The 20,790-nt window shown below is 42.4% G+C and overlaps 1 long non-coding RNA gene across 1 annotated transcript; it reads left to right on the forward strand.

The window, feature by feature from the left end:
• Nucleotides 1-19,088: 19,088 nt before the first annotated feature.
• LOC311224543 lies at nt 19,089-20,553 on the forward strand. The gene is made up of 3 exons (XR_014619449.1): nt 19,089-19,320; nt 19,618-19,830; nt 20,387-20,553. It is a non-coding gene; the product is annotated as an uncharacterized lncRNA (long non-coding RNA).
• The last annotated feature ends 237 nt before the right edge of the window (nt 20,554-20,790 follow it).

Below are 20,790 nucleotides of genomic sequence, written 5' to 3' on the forward strand. Positions count from 1 at the left end.
CGTAGGTCTGCAGTGTAGTAACGTGGTGCGCCACCCTGGCACCCCAACCGTTGTGTTTTTTTTACCCTTGATCACATTTTGATCTGTGTGATATTTATTTAACCTCTTAAGCCCGATGAGTTCGGTACCGGACCCAAGCCATAAATCCATCTCTACAGACTATATGAATAAAAGTAGATTTTTTTTTCAAATGTAGCCAATAGTAAAGACCCTAACCATGTCACAACAGCAGTCATAGTGTATTTGTTTACCAATAGGTTAAAGTGTTATTAGTGAACTATTCGTTTTTGAAGTGCATTCATTTACAAGTGATTATCTGACATTTTGAATCCGCGCCCAATTCTGTTTGTAGTCTTATTTCTTCAACCAACTCACAGTGTCTTGATCCGTCAGACCAAACAATCATAACAACAAATTAAATCCTTATAAAAAAGAACAAAGAAAAAACAGGAATTATAAACAAAAGAGCAATGTGTTTGGTTGGCAGACATGTCCAAAAAAAGGAGTAGAGGGAAGCTTAGCTTATTGATCCCTACCCCCTTACATTTGTATTTGTTCTTCCATTAATATTACTAGAATTTACATAATTTAGTATATTACAATATAGAATAGTATTTTTACTTATATTAAAAGTTTACAATAAAAAACATGATTCACTTGACAGCAGTGAATATAGTACATCACTACATACACAATATAACATAATTTTGTTTATCCTCACTACTCATTTCTGTATTTTTCTAATGTGTATTTTTTTAACTGCTTTTTAAATTGTGCCACATGTTTACTCAGTTTGATGTAATCGGGTAAATTATTCCACAACTTCACTCCACACACCGATATGCACATGCTTTTCAGCGTGGTGTGTACCATTGGTTGTTTGAGATTCCCTCTCCCTCTTAAATTATATTCACCTTCCCTGTCTCTGAACCATTTTTGAATGATGCCTGGGATTAGCTTGTATCTGGCTTTGTATACAATGAGGGCAGTTTTGTAATCCACTAGGTTGGTCCATACATTTCAATGCTTGTAGCTTTATAAATAAGTTATTGGTATGTTCATAATATCCTACATTGTTGATTATTCTTATTGCTTTTTTTTGCATGGTGCATATTGGCTGTAGAGTGCTTTTGTAGGTAGGAGACGAGACCTTGAGCTTTGAATGAGCATTGACATTTTGGAAAAAACTACATTACCCATGCCAGTTTCTGTCAAGCAAATGACTTGTGGATGATTTTTCTTTTATTTCTCTTATTTTTCGGGATTATCTACCACAAAACTGAACGTTATTGACATAAATTAGAACGCAGTTCGTTTTCTACCTTTCTGTGAACGTTTAGCAAAAATCTGCGTTGTAAACCGATTCAAAATGGCAGAGTAGTTTCCATTATTTAAGAAATAACTGTACTTACAGTAGATTTCATTCATGGTTCTTGCTGCACACCTGGTGATACTAAACCAAATTGAACTCTGCCATTGGAATGAGTCGATTTGGCCTGATGTCCAACTTGGCTATAATAAGGGCTGATATTATATATTCTTTAATAATATTTCAAATTGCATGTGTCCGGATGGCAGAATTCAGTGCTGTATCTACAAAACCGTCTGTTTAATCATCTTCCCTTTATTCATTTGCTTAGACTTTTTGTTCATGTGATCTCAAGAAGGTGCTGAATGAGCTCATATTCTCCTTTGTTTCATCACAATTTACTCAAGCCTAATAACAATATTTCGGACACTGGGAAATACATTCCCTGAGATCCATAGATGTCCCTAGATACCAAGAACATGCAAATGGACCTTGTAGAAGTGGAGCAATCTTCCATTTACTTACTGTAGGTATGTATTTTTAGGCGGATTTTCAGAAAACAGGGCTATGGTTTAAGAGATTAAAAACACTGATATTCAAAATTTATGATTTTAAAGTGATATTGGTTCTATGATTGGTATTATTTTAAAGAAGAGAAAAACTGAAATATGCTTTGTACAAGGTCAGGCATCATAAGTATTCAACACTCATGTTGTGGAAGTTCCAACAAAGCAAATACCAATGCCCCTCAATACATATGATTGGCACTTAAAAAAAAAAATCTGATTGATTTTGCACATAATTTCATTGAGAGCAAATTAGTTTGAATATGGCCACCAGTGATGTTATCAGGGGGACATTGCATCTTTGTGTTGTGTTAAAATAAGATATTCCAGACCTTTATTAATCCCCTTATGGAAATGTGGGTGTCATAGCAGCATGGGGGAGGGGGAGGTATATGTATATGTATGGGCAGGGTAATGGTAGAAAGACATAAATGTAGGCAATACAATTAGCATCGTTTTTTGGTGAGGTGCCCCTTTAGTGGTATTTTAGGTGTACAGTGGACTCCACAAGAGTCCACGCACAGCACAAGATAGTTAGTTCTCACTTTTAAATGTGTTGTTCAAATGCTTTATGTTCTATGAGTTTAGTTATACTGTAATGTTAACCATAAGCTGTGTACAGTTAGGGTTTGTGTTACTGTAATTTAATTGAATATCTGCCCCAAATATGGGCTATCGGCCTCCTTGATTCACTTATAATCCTATATAATATGCTATCAAAACAAACAATATGGATTATGCAATGGCTAAACATCTTCAAGATGCTCACCAAAGTGCCTCTGTTTTGTTTACAGCTATCGGCATTGACAGTGTTCTGCTCACTTCTAGGGGAGGAAATAGACAGAGAATACTAAACCAGAAAGAAATCCGCTGGATCGATAGATTACAGGCCACCTCACTCCCAGGTTTAAATGATTCCATAGACATGGTGTCATTTCTATAGGCCAAGTAGGACACTTTATTATTTATTTTTGCATTGTTCATTATTATACTTTTTTTCTGTATTTTGATAGACTACAGGCCACCTCGTTCCCAGGTTTAAATGACTCCATAGACATGTTGTCATTTCTATAGGCTAAGTAGGTTACTTTATTATATAGTATTCTTTGTATTTTCTTGCAATACTCATTGCTCTTACATTGTTATTTTTGATATTTTCTTTATACTTTTTTATTCTGTTTGATTTGACTAATTTCCTTATGTTGATTAAATATTTTGAGTGTGTATATATACATATATAATGTATTCATTTTTTATTTTATATATATTTACTATTATTGTATATTCCTTCCACAGTGACATATATTTCTTGCCTACATTAAGTAGATTGCATCTTTACTGACCCTTTTCTAACTATGTCATGTTAAGTATATGCTGTGCCTCCATTCATTTAACACCAGCTGTCCCGTATTATAATTAGTCTGTCCCAGAGTTCTGTTTTTTCTTTCTTTTTTCTTTATTAGTCACAGTTTTGTTTGGTCACAGTTATCAATACCCTGATGAAGGCCCTGTGTAGGCTGAAACATGTCGGTTTATTTTAAATTCTCTAAATAATGTGAGCCATAAAATAAAGGCATTTTAAAACCTGTAGAGCTGCCTTGGATTTCAACTTTTTTATCACTTATAATCCTATTGGTATCGTCTCTGAAAAACCCATTTCAGCCAGAACCTTAGTCTATGTACATCTGTTAAGAAATGTAGTATGTTAGCAGATGTCATGACCCATCGCTTTTCTCCTACACATTCTCTAAGTCATCATTTCCTAATGCTTTGCAAAGTGTTACAGGGTAGACTATAAATTAAATCACATGGGGTTTGAAAACACCCCATCATTTCCTTTCCTGAATCCCTCAGATATAGTATTTTGTACATCCTGTACCAATTACAGTGTTATTTCATTCTTTCCTTCACTCCCCTGTTCTTTGGAGGAAATAGTGGGAGTTTGTGATGACTAATAGACTTATAGGACTCCTGATATTCTCATCCTATGCCTGCATTATGGATTTGAGGAGGAGGGATACACTTTCACTGCCTAATGGGAGCTGGGCATGGAGAACCCAGAAGTAATATGACAGCGCAGTATTAGCTGGTTCTCTATTTCAAGGACAGCACATAATCCGACTGAGCCAGCGGGTAACCCCCGCTGTGAAAAATCAAACTTTTTGACCGCGCCATTAACACACACTTCACACCGTTCTTGGAACAGTCTTCTGGTAGACGAGGCTAATGGCACCCATGTCAAAGGTCGCCGGTTTCCTCTAATGAAATGTTTGGTTCACATTTAGTCTCAATGAAAAGTCACCGCCATTGGCTTAAGTCATTAGAGGGCCTTGACTCTCCACTGTCTCCACCAGCACAATGTGTTCCTGAGACTCGTCTGAGTCAGCCCATGTTGTTTCCAAGAGCCTCCAGCTGGGAACATGCAGCCCCCCCCCCCCCCCCCCCCCCCCGGCTGACCACCACAAAACACAGCCCCCCCCACCAGGCCTCTTTTACATGGGGCACTTGTCTTTGCTAATGCCAAGCCTGAACACAGCCCCGGGGCCGGGGGCACCTGCCCACCAGCCCTCTTTTACATGGGGCAGTTTGCTAATGCCCAGCCTGAACCAACATGATTGGAATGCTTTTTCTTTTTTTTGTAGAGGGGCTCTTTTGTTCCAACAGGATAATTAAGTTGGAATGTATTCACTTGGGGGGGGGGGGGGGCTTTTGGGTTGGGATGAAAGCATGGAACAGTGTGATAGAGGGAGCAGGACAAGAGAGGGATAGGTCAGAAAGATGCCGTCTGCCTGTGACCTGCCCCTAGTCCTCCTGACAGAACTCGGTTTGATCCGACTACCGTGGCCGCGTTCATTCAGAGGCTTTGTTTTGCTCCGCCGTCAATTAAAATAGGAGAATAAGGAGACTTTAGAACAGGGGTCTCAAACTCCCGGGCCATTTGCGGCCTGCAGGATGATATTTTGCGGCCCCCCTACTTGACATCAAAGTTTAGTGTTAGTGTGGCCCGCGCGCAACCTTTTGCCAACCCGTTGCGCGAGTTGGGCGTTTTATTTATTTTATCACTTGTAGGCTACCATAGCGCAGGCTCATGGCAGCAACGTTAGTGGTTGAAACGTGATTCCGGAGTGATACCAAGTGGAAGGAAATATATCCTGTCATTAGTGCGTATAGCAGGTATCCTCGAAATTCTCCCCTATCTCCTCTGCAAGCTCCTGTCCGGCTGCACTGCTCCAACTGTCTGTCTCTGTCTACTGCTTTGGTCCAATCATATTCAGCGTCCCGTCACCATTCCCCCCCCCCCCCCCCCCCCCCCCCCACCCACAGTCTGCGAATCAGAGGCAGAGTAGGGCGGGTCTTCACCGAATGCATGTTGTCTCTTTCAATGGGTCGGAGTCAGAGCGAGAGTTGACAACGCATCTACAGTAGTCTAATCTGCAGGTACTGTAGCTAGTAGCATAGTTTTGCCAGCAGGCAGCTAGTAGAAAAATATGGCATGTTCAAAGATGGCCAGTAAAATAAAAGTCAACAGTGAAAATCGCTGCAATTCAAAGGTGAATGGACTGAAAAATATGCGTTCATCCTCCCTCCAACCAGCACAATGTGCCAAGAAACGGTAGCTCTTGTGAAGAGTGGCAATTTGAAACGCAATTTGAAACGCCAATACGAAACAAAACAGTTATTTTGATGCAACCTTTCAGCACTAAGAACCACAAAAATAAATGGAATGAAATCATCATATCAAGCTGCAAGCAGAATTATTGTTAAAGTTATGTCACAACGATAAAAAGCAACCAAGTCCTCACTCAGTGGCATGGGTGTTGGCTAAACACAAGAAGCCATTCTCTGATGCATACATAATAAAATAATGTATGACTGAAGTGATGGAGACCATGTTTGAAGGCAAACAAAAGCAAATCCTCCTCAGATAGCACAGCAACATTAAACAGCTTTGTGATAGAATAAAAAAAATGCACAGTGCATTTCCATAGCTGTGGATGAGTCCACTGACACCACTGAGAATGCTCAGTTGCTGGTGTTTGTGAGGTTTTATGATGAGGCAAAGGGGTAGTTTGTTGATGTATTAATACATTTTTGGAATACTTGAAACCCTTTTTTTGTGGAATATTTGATGCAGCCCAGCCTCACCCAGACTCTACCTCCAGCGGCCCCCAGGTAAATTGAGTTTGAGACCCCTGCTTTAGAACGTATCATTATGACCAGGTTGTCGGCCCTGCTAAGAGGCGTCCAGTTATCTGAATCTATACAGGGACAATGTTGCATAATATGTTTATTATAATTATAGTTGGTGAATCTCAGCTCCACTCTCTACCCCTTGGATCTCACGGCAAGACTGAATAATGGAAATATCAGATCTTGTAATACACCACAGCACTTTATCCTGGAGGTGGTTGCAGTTTATTTGGCCATTGTCCTCACTCGAACCCCCGTTTTGTGTGGTTAAAGGCAGTCTCCTGTGCCATGAGTCAGCAGGACCAGCATGTCCTAACCACTGCCTCTGCATGCTTGTATTGTCTTGCATATCGCATGGAGGCTTTCTTCTGCTACAAACAAAGTCACATTGCTTACAGTGGATTATGGAGATGAAGTCCCCTTGAACAATAGAAGCCACAGAATTTCCTTTTTTCATCCCAGTTCATCCTCCCCGTCAACCTGAGAAGAAAAAGAAGCCTTTGAAATCACGTTTTGGACAAGTTACAGTACATTGTGTGGGAAGATGATGAGGTGTATGTATGGAGGATATTTTGCTCCGTCCCAGGGCTCCCTGGTAGAGCCCCTGCCATTGCGTGAGACAATGAGTCATGCTGTGGGTTGTTGGCTGTAAGCTGTGAGCCGTGGCCTGTGAGCTGTGAGCTGTGCGCTGTGAGCTCTGAGCTGTGGGCTGTTGGCTCTGAGATGAGGGCTGTGAGCACTGAGCTCTGCGCTGTTGGCTCTGAGCTGGGAGCTGTGGGCTGTTGGCTCTGAGCTGGGAGCTGGGAGCTGTGGGCTGTTGGCTCTGAGCTGGGAGCTGTGGGCTGGGAGCTGTTGGCTCTGAGCTGGGAGCTCTGGGCTGGGAGCTGTGGGCTGGGCGCTGTGGGCTGTTGGCTCTGAGCTGTGGGCTGTTGGCTTCGAGCTGTGGGCTATGGGCTGTAAGCTGTGGGCTGTGAGTCGTGGGCTGTTGGCTCTGAGCTGTGGGCTGTGAGCTGTGAGCTATGGGCTGTGAGATGTGAGCTGTGGGCTGTGTGTAAGATAAAATACTTTTTCAGTATGTTTTCAGATGATGTTACCCCCAAAAAGCCCCCCGAAAGAAAACACTTTTTTGTCTGCGAAAGTTGACAAGGTCTGTGTCAATCAATGCATCCTTGACATTGGATGAGAGATATAATTTGCATTTTTCATTCGCCCTGCCTGCACACAACACAGATTGCCAGCAGTCACTAGCATCAGCCATATTGACTCTACACCCACGGTCAGTCTGGGAGTCGTCAGGTAGAGACGAGAAGTGGGAGATGAGCAGAAGAAGCCGTGCAGATATAAGACACGAGTGGGGGGGAGGGGGGAATTAAACAAACTCAGGACATGCCACCCAGCAGTTTATGCCACAGTAAATATTAATTTAGTAAATCTTACTCAATCTGACTGAATTGACTCAAATATCTGTTACTAAGCGAAGCCAAATAATTCTGTGAAGATCCACTGACTAAAGTTCGACTTAAACTAATGTGAAATAAATGACTAAAACAAATTAAAATGTTCATAAAATGACATAACACTGAAACTAAATAATAATTCCCTGACAAAAGTAACACTGCAGAGCAGTTTACTGTTGGGAGGAAGATGGGGGGTGCTTTTACTGTATAAATGGCCCTTTTTCATTGGCATAGTTGCAGAAGAATGCACCCCCATGGTCCACCATCCCCAGACCTTTTGATGTTAAAACACACACTTGCTTGCTTGGCATCTCATTTTGTGATTAAGAGGCTGAGGAGGCAACTCAAAAACACACTTTATACTCAGCATGTGAGGGCTGTGTGTGTGTGTGTGGGTCATGAGCAGATAACAGGGACTCTTAAAGTTATCCGTGACACGGACAACCACTAGACTGCTTACGCAGATATTTTAGGAGGGGAAAAATTTAACAACAGAAAACAACCTTTACAGGTGGAAATCTCAAAGTGAGTAATTAAGAAAATAAATCAAGTCCCAAAAAACAGGACTACTCTCAATAAAGAGGTATAGTATAAAAGTAAATAAGCCACAAGGATACCTCCTAATAAAGGAGTTTATATTTGAAAAAGTAAAACAATAAACCTCCACTAAGGGAGTTTATGTGTAGAATCACGTGAGTAGCCTAAAATAAGAATGACTACCATAAAGCTCAATTCTGAATCAGAGATCAGACTACACTTCAATATAATGAGCGTGACCAAAAGGACAACCAACACTAGGAAATGAAAAAGCAGTTGACACTGCGATCTCCAAACTTAAATAGACTCCACATGGCCATAGGCACAGCTGGACTGCATCAGGTGCAATCAAGCCCACACACCTGCCGACCCATGAGGCAATTAACCACAGGGAACAGGGATTGACAGCTATCCCTCACAGAGAGGTGAAATAAAGCAAAAATAGACAGCTGTCCCTCACAGAAAGGTGAAATAAGGCAAAAACCATGACACAGCATCTGCCATTCTAACACACACACACACACACACACACACACACACACACACACACACACACACACACACACACACACACACACACACACACATATATATACACACACACACACACATATACACACACACACACCTGTTGACATTGGCAGTGAAGATTCGACAGACAGATATCTAGAGGTGAGCTGGCAAATCTAGTGTCTGACTTGAATCACTTGACATACATTTCTACTGTGTTATTCTTTAATTGCAGCCGGCCACTTGGGTGGTTCCCAGCTCCCACCTCGTGTAACTTAGTCATATGCAGCTGGGGTCCCGTTCCTGTCAGTTCTCAGGCTGGCCGGGATAAGATTGTTGTTTCGTCTAATACTCCCTTGTGTTCTTTCCCCCTCATCTTAACATGCATCTCTCTGCCTAAAGCCGCACCGATCAAAGAGAAAACACGCTATCCAATGCAAACAGGAAAAGGTAGAGTGGTGGAAAAGATATAAATGTTTGTAAAGCGTCCCTCTCGCACGCAACAGGCTGGTTGCAGCATTATTGCTGCTCCCCCCCCCCCATGCCCCCCATCTGTTAGAGAAGAGGAGAGTGTTTCAAGTCTTCTCTGCCTGTAACTCAGGCTCCTCTATCGCTCGGAGCAGAGTTTAGCAAATTTTGCCATCAGTCACCCAAAGGAATTAAACTGTCTGAAAGGAGAAAGATTGAGATACCATGTTGAAATGAAATAGAAGTGCTTTCAGACTCTTTTGTAGTACTTGGGACTCATGTCTCTATTTTCCTGATGTATCTAGGTAAAATCGCTTTGACAGAAGCCATTCTGTATCTTGACAATTCATTTCTCTATCATGTAGCCTACTAGGCCTATATATTTTTTCTTTTTCTTCTTTTTTTGTAATCTGTTAAGTATGCATCCTTGAGTATTGTTTGTGTTTCAGTGTGAATTTGCTCAACCAACACCTATGATGATAGTGCTACCATACAATTCAAAGAAGCTCTGTAAGCCAGATTAGTAAACTGTGAGTCACGGAGAGACGGACACGCATTGAGACAAATGTAATCGTCCATAAAGGATTCTTCCAACCCCTGCAGCGAAGGGAAAATGCAACGCTTTTCTAAATTCATGTCTCAACTCATCAGCTTCTTTTAGTCAATCTTTTCCAAGCAAGGTGAATATGGTTCGCTTGTTTTAAAGCGAAGTTCACACAGTGACATGCCCATTTCATTACATTCATTACAGTTACAGTACTTTTCATATCTGCGATGACAGTCAAGCATGGCCAAATTATAAGGGTAGACGGCACACTTGGTAAGGTAAATCTGATGGGAATCATTACAGAGGTTAAACATGCATTACCCACATAAAACAGGACTTTACAGCAAAAGATTGATTATTTTTATTTGGTTTTAACTGATCATGTCAATGTTTCCATTTGATAGCCAGCGGGTATGTTGGAACAAAATGAGAACATATGAAAACATACTGTATCCTATGCACACATAGGGTGGTTATTTCTTCAACACAGGGACCTGTTTCAATAGAGGCCTTGCACGGAATGTTTGTGTAGTTCACTAGTTCTCCTTCCAGTATGGCTGCCTGTAACCATTGGTAACCACCAAAAAGAAAATGCCTAATTTCTGTGCAGTGATAGAACATTTGTCGGGCTCTCCTCGTCCTGCTCCGGTCCTGTGTCCCATAGAGCAGAATGGGAGCAAGTAACGGAATTGTAACGAAGGTTATCCTATAACCCTAGTTACATGAGTTCTTGTGAGCGTTCTGCTCTCACTCACTGAGGACCCCTGATTGTCTTCCTAATGAAGGTCAAGACTCGGGAAGGCGGAAGTACGGTCACACCCCTCGCTTATATGCATATAGGCGGAGGGGGGCGTGGCCGGACAAGTGTAAAGTGCATGTAGCGGACTCCTTCAAAGTAACGTGATATATATCCCATAGAGCAGAATGCTCGCAAGAACTCATGTAACTACGGTTATAGGATAACCTTTGTTGCTATTGTAGCAGGGTGGATTATCCCTGCTTCGTGGGAACAGGTGGGCACAATCACTGGGTAGCGAGACACAGTAGAGCTCTGTCTGACTGCACATCTGTCTTTGAGTCTGGAGCTTCAACTGGAGGCTGGCAGTGTGAGTGGAAGGGGCCCGGGATTTACCAACCTGGTCTGGTACTCTGGTCTTCCTCCCCTGCAGCAGGGCGGTCAGCAGTACTCCCCAACACGCTCTCACCTTCCCCAATTACTCCTCTAACCCTCCCACACCTAGTGACTGAATTGTAAATAAATAACTTGGTTCCCCCCGCAAGCAGTACCCTCCCTCAGTGACACTAGAAACCTTACAATAAAAAGGGAAAGGTGGAGTAGGAAGGGGTTAATTATAGTAGCGTTACCCACACCAAAATAGTTAACACTGTGCACAGTAATGGACACGCACACAGAATCCCATCTAATGTTTTTATGTTAATTGGTACGGTTGAATACAAAAGCTTAATAGGAGTGGTCCAACGGAATGAAATCCTACTACTGCTCAATTGTAACTCAATACCTTATGTACCCGTATATTCTACACACACCTCTGTGTTAGCACCAGGAATAATATACTTTAATGTATTCGACTCATCGCCCACATCTGGGTCAGTACCAGGTATAATACCTCTATCAGGCTTTAATTATATGGTAGGAATAATACCTCAGGTCTGGAACCTCCCCACTGGGAAAGGGTTGATTAGATGGGAAATTATTATCAAAGAACCAACACGTTATCACACTCAAAGGAAATAAAAAATGTGGGCCTACTGTACCAAAACAAAAGTCCTATACTAATGCCGGCATATAATGTGTATGGGGTACCCCTATGAACTGGATTTAGCAACGTTTAGCTTCGCCCGTAGGCCGCACCACACTGTGTACTGTGCAATAAGATCAGGAGCACTGACGCTCTATTGTACTCAACCAAGATGGCGTCCTTGCCGTGCCACCACTGTTCGGGGTAGCAAGATGGCGTCGAACGCTCTCGTCGCGGGCGCGAGCAAGCGGGGCTGGAGCAGGGGGGCAGTATCGGGCTTAGAGCGCGTACTGGATGATGGCGACCTCTGCTGGACGGGAAGAACTCCCGTGATGGCCTGAAGACAGCCGGTGCAGGGCAGACATCGAACACCGGCGAAGACTGATTGTTGACGGCCGGTGCTGGGTAGACGCGCAGCTCTACTCTTGCCCTACTTACACTGAAGCTACTCTTGGGGTCCCAAACAGCCCTCCTGCTAGACGCAATATATAATGACGCAGGGTGTCTCTAAACACCTGTCTTCTTCAAGCCACGCTGGCGGGGCGCCTCACTAGAGGGAATATCTTTAACTTAAGCCACACTTGGCTATACCGCATTTCTTCTAGGATAACTCGTTGTATCGCTAGGGTTATTCAGTGGGAAAACATGCAACAGGCTACTACGTTTACCTTTCTAGGATAACCCGTAATATACTCAAGTTCAATACGTTCACCCGTGTGGTCCTACACGGGGCTCTGTCTAGACATGACCGATCACATCCAAGTCCAATGTCGAAGAGGCTGGTTCCTCACACTTCCGTCTCAGTTGACTTGCTTCCTCCTCCGTCACTCTCGTACGCTCTCTGCCTGCCACCGGCGCCCCCTGCTGGCACCGCCTACTAGCCCCACAGGGAAACACTGGGTGGAAGAATATGATCCAGGGTTATTGTTTATAATCCATATTCCAGCCGGTATGAGAAGGAGAAACCTGCGTCATTGATCAAGGGGATATTTAATGGAAACTAGTTAATACGTCTTGGTGTACCAGGGGAGATAAAAGGCAAGTCAGCACTTCTGAATAATAGCCATATTTTCAGGGTGCTACACTATGTTACAGGCAACCATCCTGGAAGAAAGAGAACTGCACAAAGATTCCAAGCAAGGCATCTATTCTACACCTTATTTAGTACCTTTGAAGGACCTGGAGGTTTCATCAGCCCATTGCACCTGTATTAATTAAAAGATGACTATTTACATGTCTTGACTGAAATGCTGATGAAAGGCAGCAGCTCAGACCGAGATGGGGGTGAGAAATGTAAGTTGTACTCATCAGCCACCTGGTGACCGTGACTTCTGCAGTTCGCTAGACTGTACACTATATAACTTGAGTGATTCAGTGAGGATTTTGAATTCGTTTTTGGTTGTTTGATTTTACGAATGTGAAAAGATCTGGTTGCCACCAACATTATTAAAGGCATACTAAGTAGTTTCAGCCACTAGATGTCACTAGAGCACCCCCAAAACAATGTAGAGAGCACCACCGAAACATAGGAAACGCTGTACCATCAAATTAGTTCAGATTAAACTCAAACTAGCCATTGCAGATGAAATATGACTCAAGATCCATCATATCAAACTAAGCACAAAATATTTTGTCTGAAACATATTTTAGGTTAAAAGAACAGAAAGTTGACAAGTGAACAAGCCGCCATTTCCTTTTTGAAAGTAGGAGCAGAGAAAAACTGCCCACTAGCAGCACGTTTATCCAATCAGGTGCATTCCATGTGCGGAAATGGAAGGGGATACATACATGCAACATCCACATAACATGCACATAACATGCACTCGCTGCCCAAAAGTTGACGCCCAGAAACATCCAGAGCACAAGCAAAATACAGGCAGAGGGACGGGTCTCTGTAGATAAAGACACCTCCAAGACTTCTGGTGGGTCATAAGTGATGATTGAGAGGGATTATGTGTATATGAGTCTAAACATAGTTTTTTTTGCAGGGGGGGGGGATTATTCTATCCAGTATGCCTTTAAACTCTACATGTATGAATGGCTAAGCTAAAGGTCCTTTAGTTGTTGATATATCAGGGGTTGCTACTGGAACATAGCCCGCGTTTGCATTGCCTTTGATCATTTGGGAAAGAGCCACGTAAAAACAACAACTAGCCATTCAAAGATAAATATGTACATTACAAGGAATCCTCAGGGGACAAGAGTATTATGTTAGCGGCACCGATGTGTCATTGAGTGCGGGATATGACACATTTGAAAACAAGGCCAAGGGCCATATTTAAAGGATGTCAGTTCTGCTTTTCCGTCGGTGAGAAACGGTTCCTTTATGGAAGACTCTTTCCCTCGGATCCGTCTCTTCTCTTCACATCCGGTTGTTGGGACGGTAATCCCCAAAGTCAACACCTCTGATTCCGCACTTCCGATCTCCGATCGCCCCGTCCTTCCCGGGGAAATGAGAGTTGACATCACCTGCATCACCTGCCAGCTTCCCTCAAACACTACGATAGCTGATCGCTTAGGCCCGCCAACCTGTCTCACTGAGTGATGATACTGCAAAGACCACACAAAAAAACTACGAGATTAACTACAGTCAAATCCTGCTTGGGCTCACTGACAGTTTTGGTTATTAGCGCAGCTACTGATATGCATTTTCATTATGTAAACCGGACCTCTGTCCAAGTAGTAATTGTTTTGGCATGTTTTGGCGATGATGTTTTGGCAGTTTAAGTACCATTACATATCTGGAGCATTTGTTTAGTTGGAATTTGTTTGCATTTACAGTAGTTGACCTTCTGAAACATGGCTTTACGTGGAATCTGTTGTATTTATCTTCTGTGACAGGAGAGGTCTTGGCATTTGGCTTCAAACAGGACTCCTTGGCCAAGTGTCGACAAGGAAAAGCCCAAACTTGCTTTGGAATGATTTGGACGTTGGGGGTTTGACCTTAACCCCTGCTGGGACAGTCGGCTTTTGCACCTTTCAAAGCGCTGGCTCTTTTTTGTTCTCAAAATATATCTCCCTTATCTCCCTTCTCTCCCTCCCTCCCTCCCTCCCTCCCTCCCTCCCTCCCTCCCTCCCTCCCTCCCTCCCTCTCCTTCTCTCACTCTCCCTCTCTCTCCATCCCTCACTCTCTCTCGCTCTCTCTCTCTCTCTCTCTCTCTCTCTCTCTCTCTCTCTCTCTCTCTCTCTCTCTCTCTCTCTCTCTCTCTCTCCTCAAAACAGCTGCTGTCTGCAATGAGCTACTGTCATTTTCACCTCCAACCCCCCCAGCCCACAAACCACCATAAATATATCTTATCAATGACAAATAACAACAGTCTTGTGCTTGGTAAATTGATGACCATTTTAAAATTGGACTTCCTGCACGGACAAGTGTGGATGTCAGGGTTGATTGCATGTGTGTCAAGGGGAGAAGACAAATCTGTTGGTCTTCTTTTGATCCTGCTCCAAACAGTTGATTATCTCCCATTTAACATTGAACACCGAAAGTCCAGCTTTGTCAGCTGACCACATTGAAGTTAAGCCTGAATTATTAAGTGGCTGAGCTGTCTGTTAATATCCTCACATTTAGCCTTTGGCACTCACTTCATGGTATTCTCATAGCATACGTTACCCTACAATGGCGCAGTGCCACTGCCATAGGTCATTACTTGGACACGGTTACTGTTTACTGATGATCAGCTGCTATTTGATTACAATCACCTGTTGTTTGTGACCAAGATGTCTGCGATTGAATACTAGGGAGGCGCCACTACCTATTGTGATGTCTGAGATCTGGCTGATACCAACAGCTTATAGGGTATTGGTGTCCCAGAATTTCACAATTCTAAAATACCAAGAACCTTGTGTAACAACATAGCTTTTTTCTAATATAGAGGATGCCAGATCTTTCTAATGGAAAAATAGTTTACCGATATATTATTTCTGTCCATTGACCCTAAACTGTTGGTCTGTAGTTGTGTATATTGCTCAGTATAAGTAATGGATTAGATCTTTATTGTCAGCAGATAGTTAAAGTCTGAAAAGTCTGAAGGAATGTCTTAGACCAGGGGTGGGCAACTTTGTATATGGTGAGGGCCACAAAATGTCCACAATCAATCTGGGGGGCCGCATTGTTTATCGGCAGTCCCGCCAGTAGTACCCCATCACTCAAATAGCCCATAATAGTCACAGATGTGATAAATAAGGTATATAAACAATTATAATGTGTTGTAACTTTGTTTTTATTCCATTTCAAATGCATTTAGTAATGCAATTTCAACTTTATGAATTTATAAACAGCTGAATTTAAAAGTATTGCTGTAACCCCAAATATATACAAAAATGATCAATTATAATTAAGGCTTCTAATAAAATAAATGTATGAACTTAAAGCCCACTGCTCAACAAACACAAAGCAGCATTCCTGCTGCATTTCACTACAACAGTAAATCAAAAGTGCAATAATAAATGATTTTGTTAAATGTATAAACTTTTATCCTGCTACTAAACAAAACATTATAACACTGAAATGCATGTTATGGATATGAAGCACTCAGGAATGTTTTGTTTAGTAGCAGGATACAAGTTTATACATTTAACAAAATCATTTATTATTGCACTTTTGATTTACTGTTGTAGTGAAATGCAGCAGGAATGCTGCTTTGTGTTTGTGTTATTAGTGTTATCTGAACACTACAAAAGTAAACAAGTAAAGTGCAAGTAAAGTAAAGTGCAATACTACATGCCTCCCATTGACCCTTTATCAAACTGGCATGACATTCACCCTCGCCCCACAGTGGGTCAATAATGGTTATAATAATAATAATAATGGTCCCCTCTCTACACCTCTCCATCATCTCCCCCCCCTCTCTACACCTCTTCATCATCTCTCCCCCCCTCTCTACACCTCTTCATCATCTCCTTCCCCCCCTCTACACCTCTTCATCATCTCCTCCCCCCCCTGTCTTTAATGAGACACTTGTGGTCTTTCCATTTGGCGCACAATAGCAGGAATGTCAACTTCAATGTTTGTGCATGCAATCTGTATCAGATGAAATAATGTTTCATCCGACAGCCTGTTTCTCTCCTTTGACTTGATGTGCTTCATGTTTGAGAAATTGCTCTCACGTATGTATGTGCTCCCAAACATACTGGCCATAGAGAGGGCAAAGTCCCTGAGGAGTGGGAAGCGGGGCTCAGGTAGCAGTTTCCAAAACGAAATTCCCCTCTCATTTCTCTTTGCTTGAAAAAAAGGATCTGACTGTAGCTCGCACAGTTCAAGCTGCAACGGTGGGGGCTGCTCTGACACCGTAGCGGTGAGGGGGCCGGCAAACAGCGCTATCCGTGACTGAATGCCGTTGAAATCTTCAAACCGATCATTGAATTGTATTTGCAGTGTTTCAATGTCGCTCCTGTACTTTCCGACGGCTCAGCCATCGGATTTCTGTGTGTAGCTGCAAGTCGCCATAATCAGTGTCCATCTCTTCCAAAAAGGAGACAAACTTTCTATGGTTTAGTGACCTGTTGCCTCCACGAATTAGATTGGTAACCTTGGTAACCAAATCCATAACATGGCTGTATTCAAGCTTCTTGGCACAGAGAGCCTCCTATATCAGATAAAAAAAAAAAAAAAACGATTTAACGACTCTCGCATATAATTTGACTACACTCGACTCGCATTGGTCATTATAGTGACGCACAATAGATGGAAATTATGTTAGCGAACTTACCTGATGTATAATGCAGTGCAGTATTGGACACTCAACGCCACTCTGCCTTAGAAGCCCGGCGAATCCATCGGTAACAACAGCCGACAGTTTATCAAAACCCCCATATTGCTGCACGGCACTTTCAACAGCGTTGAATATGTGCACACTAGGGCTGACCCCTATTAGTCAAATAGTCGACTAATCGATCGAAAGGAGCCATAGTTGACTGCCAACTCTTCTTAGTCGAATACAATACAAAAAAAATAAAAAAATATATATATTTTTTTTTTTTTTTTTTTTTTTTTATTTATTGGCCTGGGGCCGCATGGAACATCGGTGAGGGCCGCATGCGGCCCGCGGGCTGCCAGTTGCCCCTCCCTGTCTTAGACCATAGGAATTATTGCCTTTGTCAAATATGTTATGATGTCTTGTTTAGCTGAAGCCGGTTTCAGGAAATGCTTTGAAGATAGTTCAATGTAGACCCGTAACCCTTGTGTGGCATTGGGGTATGTGGGAAATATGTCCAATGTTTACTAAAAGATAAATTACACAACCTGAGACTCATTGGCCATGGCTCATTTTCAACATATCAAAAAAAACATTTTCATTTAGTGCACACTGTGTACACCCCTACACATTTATATTACATATGGTGTTACATGTGGTGTTCGGGTCAACTGGACCTGAAAGTGTGGAAATTATACTGTAGGTGAAACAAGTAAACTTGAAACTAAAAGGTTTCTGTCACTGTGTACCTTCACTGTCTGCCTCCACCTTGTTTAATTTCTATTAAACAAGGTGGAGATAAACATGATTCATTCCATGCATGTCTTCTTTTTTGGAATGAATAGCACTTTTATTGATACATGTGATATAGCAGAGGTACATAGCAAATATTAACCATATACTGTATAGATTGCTTGTAATTGAGATCAAGTTGTTGAGTATTTTTAATTTTACATAAATTGTAAAAATGCCATCCAAGGGTTGAAGGTGAACATCCAATGAGAAACCAGATAAATACGAATCAACGTGTGACGTCATCAGGTATCACATCTGGAGCTGCTCCATAGACAATGAGTGGGAGATTTTGTGGACCCACAGAATCTTTGTTTGAGGTTTAATACTCAAATGAGATTTATTCTATGATAGAGTTCTCACTTCTGAAACAGAAAATGTATCCGTATACACAGAACATCCCCCCTCCGGTCAATGGTCTCTAATTACACACCCTCAAGACCCCTACGCTCTGCATCTTCTGGCCGCCTCAGACCTACTCCTATCCGAGCTCCGGGAGGGTCATCAAAGAGAAGTCGCCTATTCTCAGTCCTTATACAATGGCATGCAAATTTCTCGATTCTGATTGGCTGAAACAGTCAAGTTACACATGGTTATTTCTTATAACCCACGCTCGTGGTCCCAGAACCTGCCCACAACCGAATTACAATCACTCCGCCGTTCGTGGTTTTAGAAATGAAAGCAAGATGGCGGACAATAATCTTTACGAATGGATATGTTGATTGATTGATTGAAAATTGTATCAATGTCCGCCTTGTTTCGAACTGGTTGAGAACTGTTAAGAACTTCATTCTTAGATGCTTCTATAAAAAGTAGGTTAAAAAAAAGAAAGAAGTTTTCTTTCAAACTGGTTAGGCTTAGGCCCTCTTTCGAAGTCGCCCTCTTTCGAAGTCGGTTATGCTTAGAGTTTATCTTTAGAGCAGGGCGATAGACCACCAGCCCTGATTCCAAACTCTAAGCATAACCAACTTTGAAAGAGGGCGACTTCAAAAGAGGGCGACTTCGAAAGAGGGCCTAACCCTAACCAGTTTGAAACAAGGCGGACATTAATAAAATGTTCAATCAATCAATCAATCAATTCAATAACCCACGCTCACTTAAAACAGCGCACCTCCCAGCTGCTTCTATAGAAAGTAGGTTCAAAAAATAAAATGCCTCCTATAGGTTGTTTGCAGGTGACGTCATTCGCTCTAGTGGAATGTTGTTGGGGGTCAGGAAGTGATTTGCACATAACGAAGATACTCATAGTCAGTGAGACTCTCTGATTAAAATGCCAAAGTTTTGCGCGGTTTACGGCTGTACCAACCGATCGAATCGGGAAAAAAACAAGGGGTACTTTCGAGTCCCGAAAGTGGTTATACATAAAGGGGAGAAGTTTAAAAAAGTCACAGAAAAACGGCGGCAGGCGTGGATCAGAAATCTCCGGTTGAGGTCTGGAGGAGCCGAATCAGACAACGCGCGTATATGCAGTGACCACTTTGTGAAAGGTAAGGCAGTAATTTAGCTACTTACATAGCTGGATAAAACTGACAAAAATACAGACCAGGAGGCAATATTGCTGGAAACATATAGCTAACGTTACATCTGTGATATCACCCTGTGTGTTTGTGTTTCGCAGCTAGATAGCTGACGCTATCTTCCGGTGTCTTTGTTTTTAAGCAATGCTAACATTAGCTAGCTATCACGGCCAGTGGTTTTCAACGATCTCTTAGGACCGAAACTACTGTTATCCCTCTTTGCTGTCATTGTTGGGTGTTTATCACTTTGCTATTTATTTTATTCAGGCTGCCCGAGTGCTGCCAACGATGTAGACTCTCCAGACTGGGCTCCTACAGTTAACCTTGGTTACCAGCAAGGTAAACCAATGACAGAGGCATCATGTCAACGTGAGGAAAGGTTGAGGTCCAGAAAAGCAGATGAGACCTGCACCGATGCAGCAGAGGCATTGCTGGACCTCGGTGAGGGCTCACAGAGCCCAGCATCGGAATACCACAAAGGTAAATTAAATATAATGCATGGAGGAGCTTTCATGTAGCCAATGTTACATTAAGTATTTTGACAACTATGTATGTCACTTGTTTACATCATATGTGTGGGAGAGAGACAGACAGAAGGGGGAGAGTGTGGGAGAGAGACAGACAGAGAGAGAGAGTGTGTGTGGGAGAGAGACAGACAGAAGGGGCAGAGTGTGGGAGAGAGACAAACAGACAGAGAGACAGTGTGTGTGGGAGAGACAGAGACAGAGTGTGTGTGAGAGAGACAGACAGAAAGGGGGAGAGACAGAGTGTGTGACAGACAGAGAGAGACAGAGTGTGTGTGGGAGAGACAGACAGAAAGGGGGAGAGACAGAGTGTGTGACAGACAGAGAGAGACAGAGTGTGTGTGGGAGAGAGACAGACAAGAGTAAATTAAATGTATTTTGACAACTATGTATGTCACTTGTTTACATCATAATTTAACAAATAATTACCACCACCTTTATACAATTTGTAAATTATATAACTAAACTATCTTTTCCCCTCTTATCCCCTTTGCCAAATATATTCTATGTAGATGCAGGCTGCCAGACAGACCTGACTATGGAGGATCTTGAGAAGATGGAGGATGTTCTGAATCACTCCGTAGTGGAGCTGAGTGACCTCAGGAAAAAAGTACTGGACAGGGAATTTAGTCCAGATGCTTTTCAGAACAACGAAGAGAAGACTAAATTTTACACAGGATTGCCCAATTTATTAGTTTTGATGCAAGTGTTTCAGCTATGTGAGCCACACATCAACTATAGCTCTTTGTCGGCGCTCTCCAAATTTAAACAGTTCATGTTGGTCTTAATTCGGTTGAGACTAAACCTTCCACTCCAAGATTTGGCCTTCAGGTTCAATGTTTCCTGTTCCACTGTCTCGAATTTGGAACAAGATAATTGGCATACTTCATGAAAGATTAGAGTTTATAATAGAGTG

Source organism: Notolepis coatsorum (genome assembly GCF_963971535.1).
Source record: "Notolepis coatsorum genome assembly, chromosome: 3".
NCBI lineage: Eukaryota > Metazoa > Chordata > Actinopteri > Aulopiformes > Paralepididae > Notolepis > Notolepis coatsorum.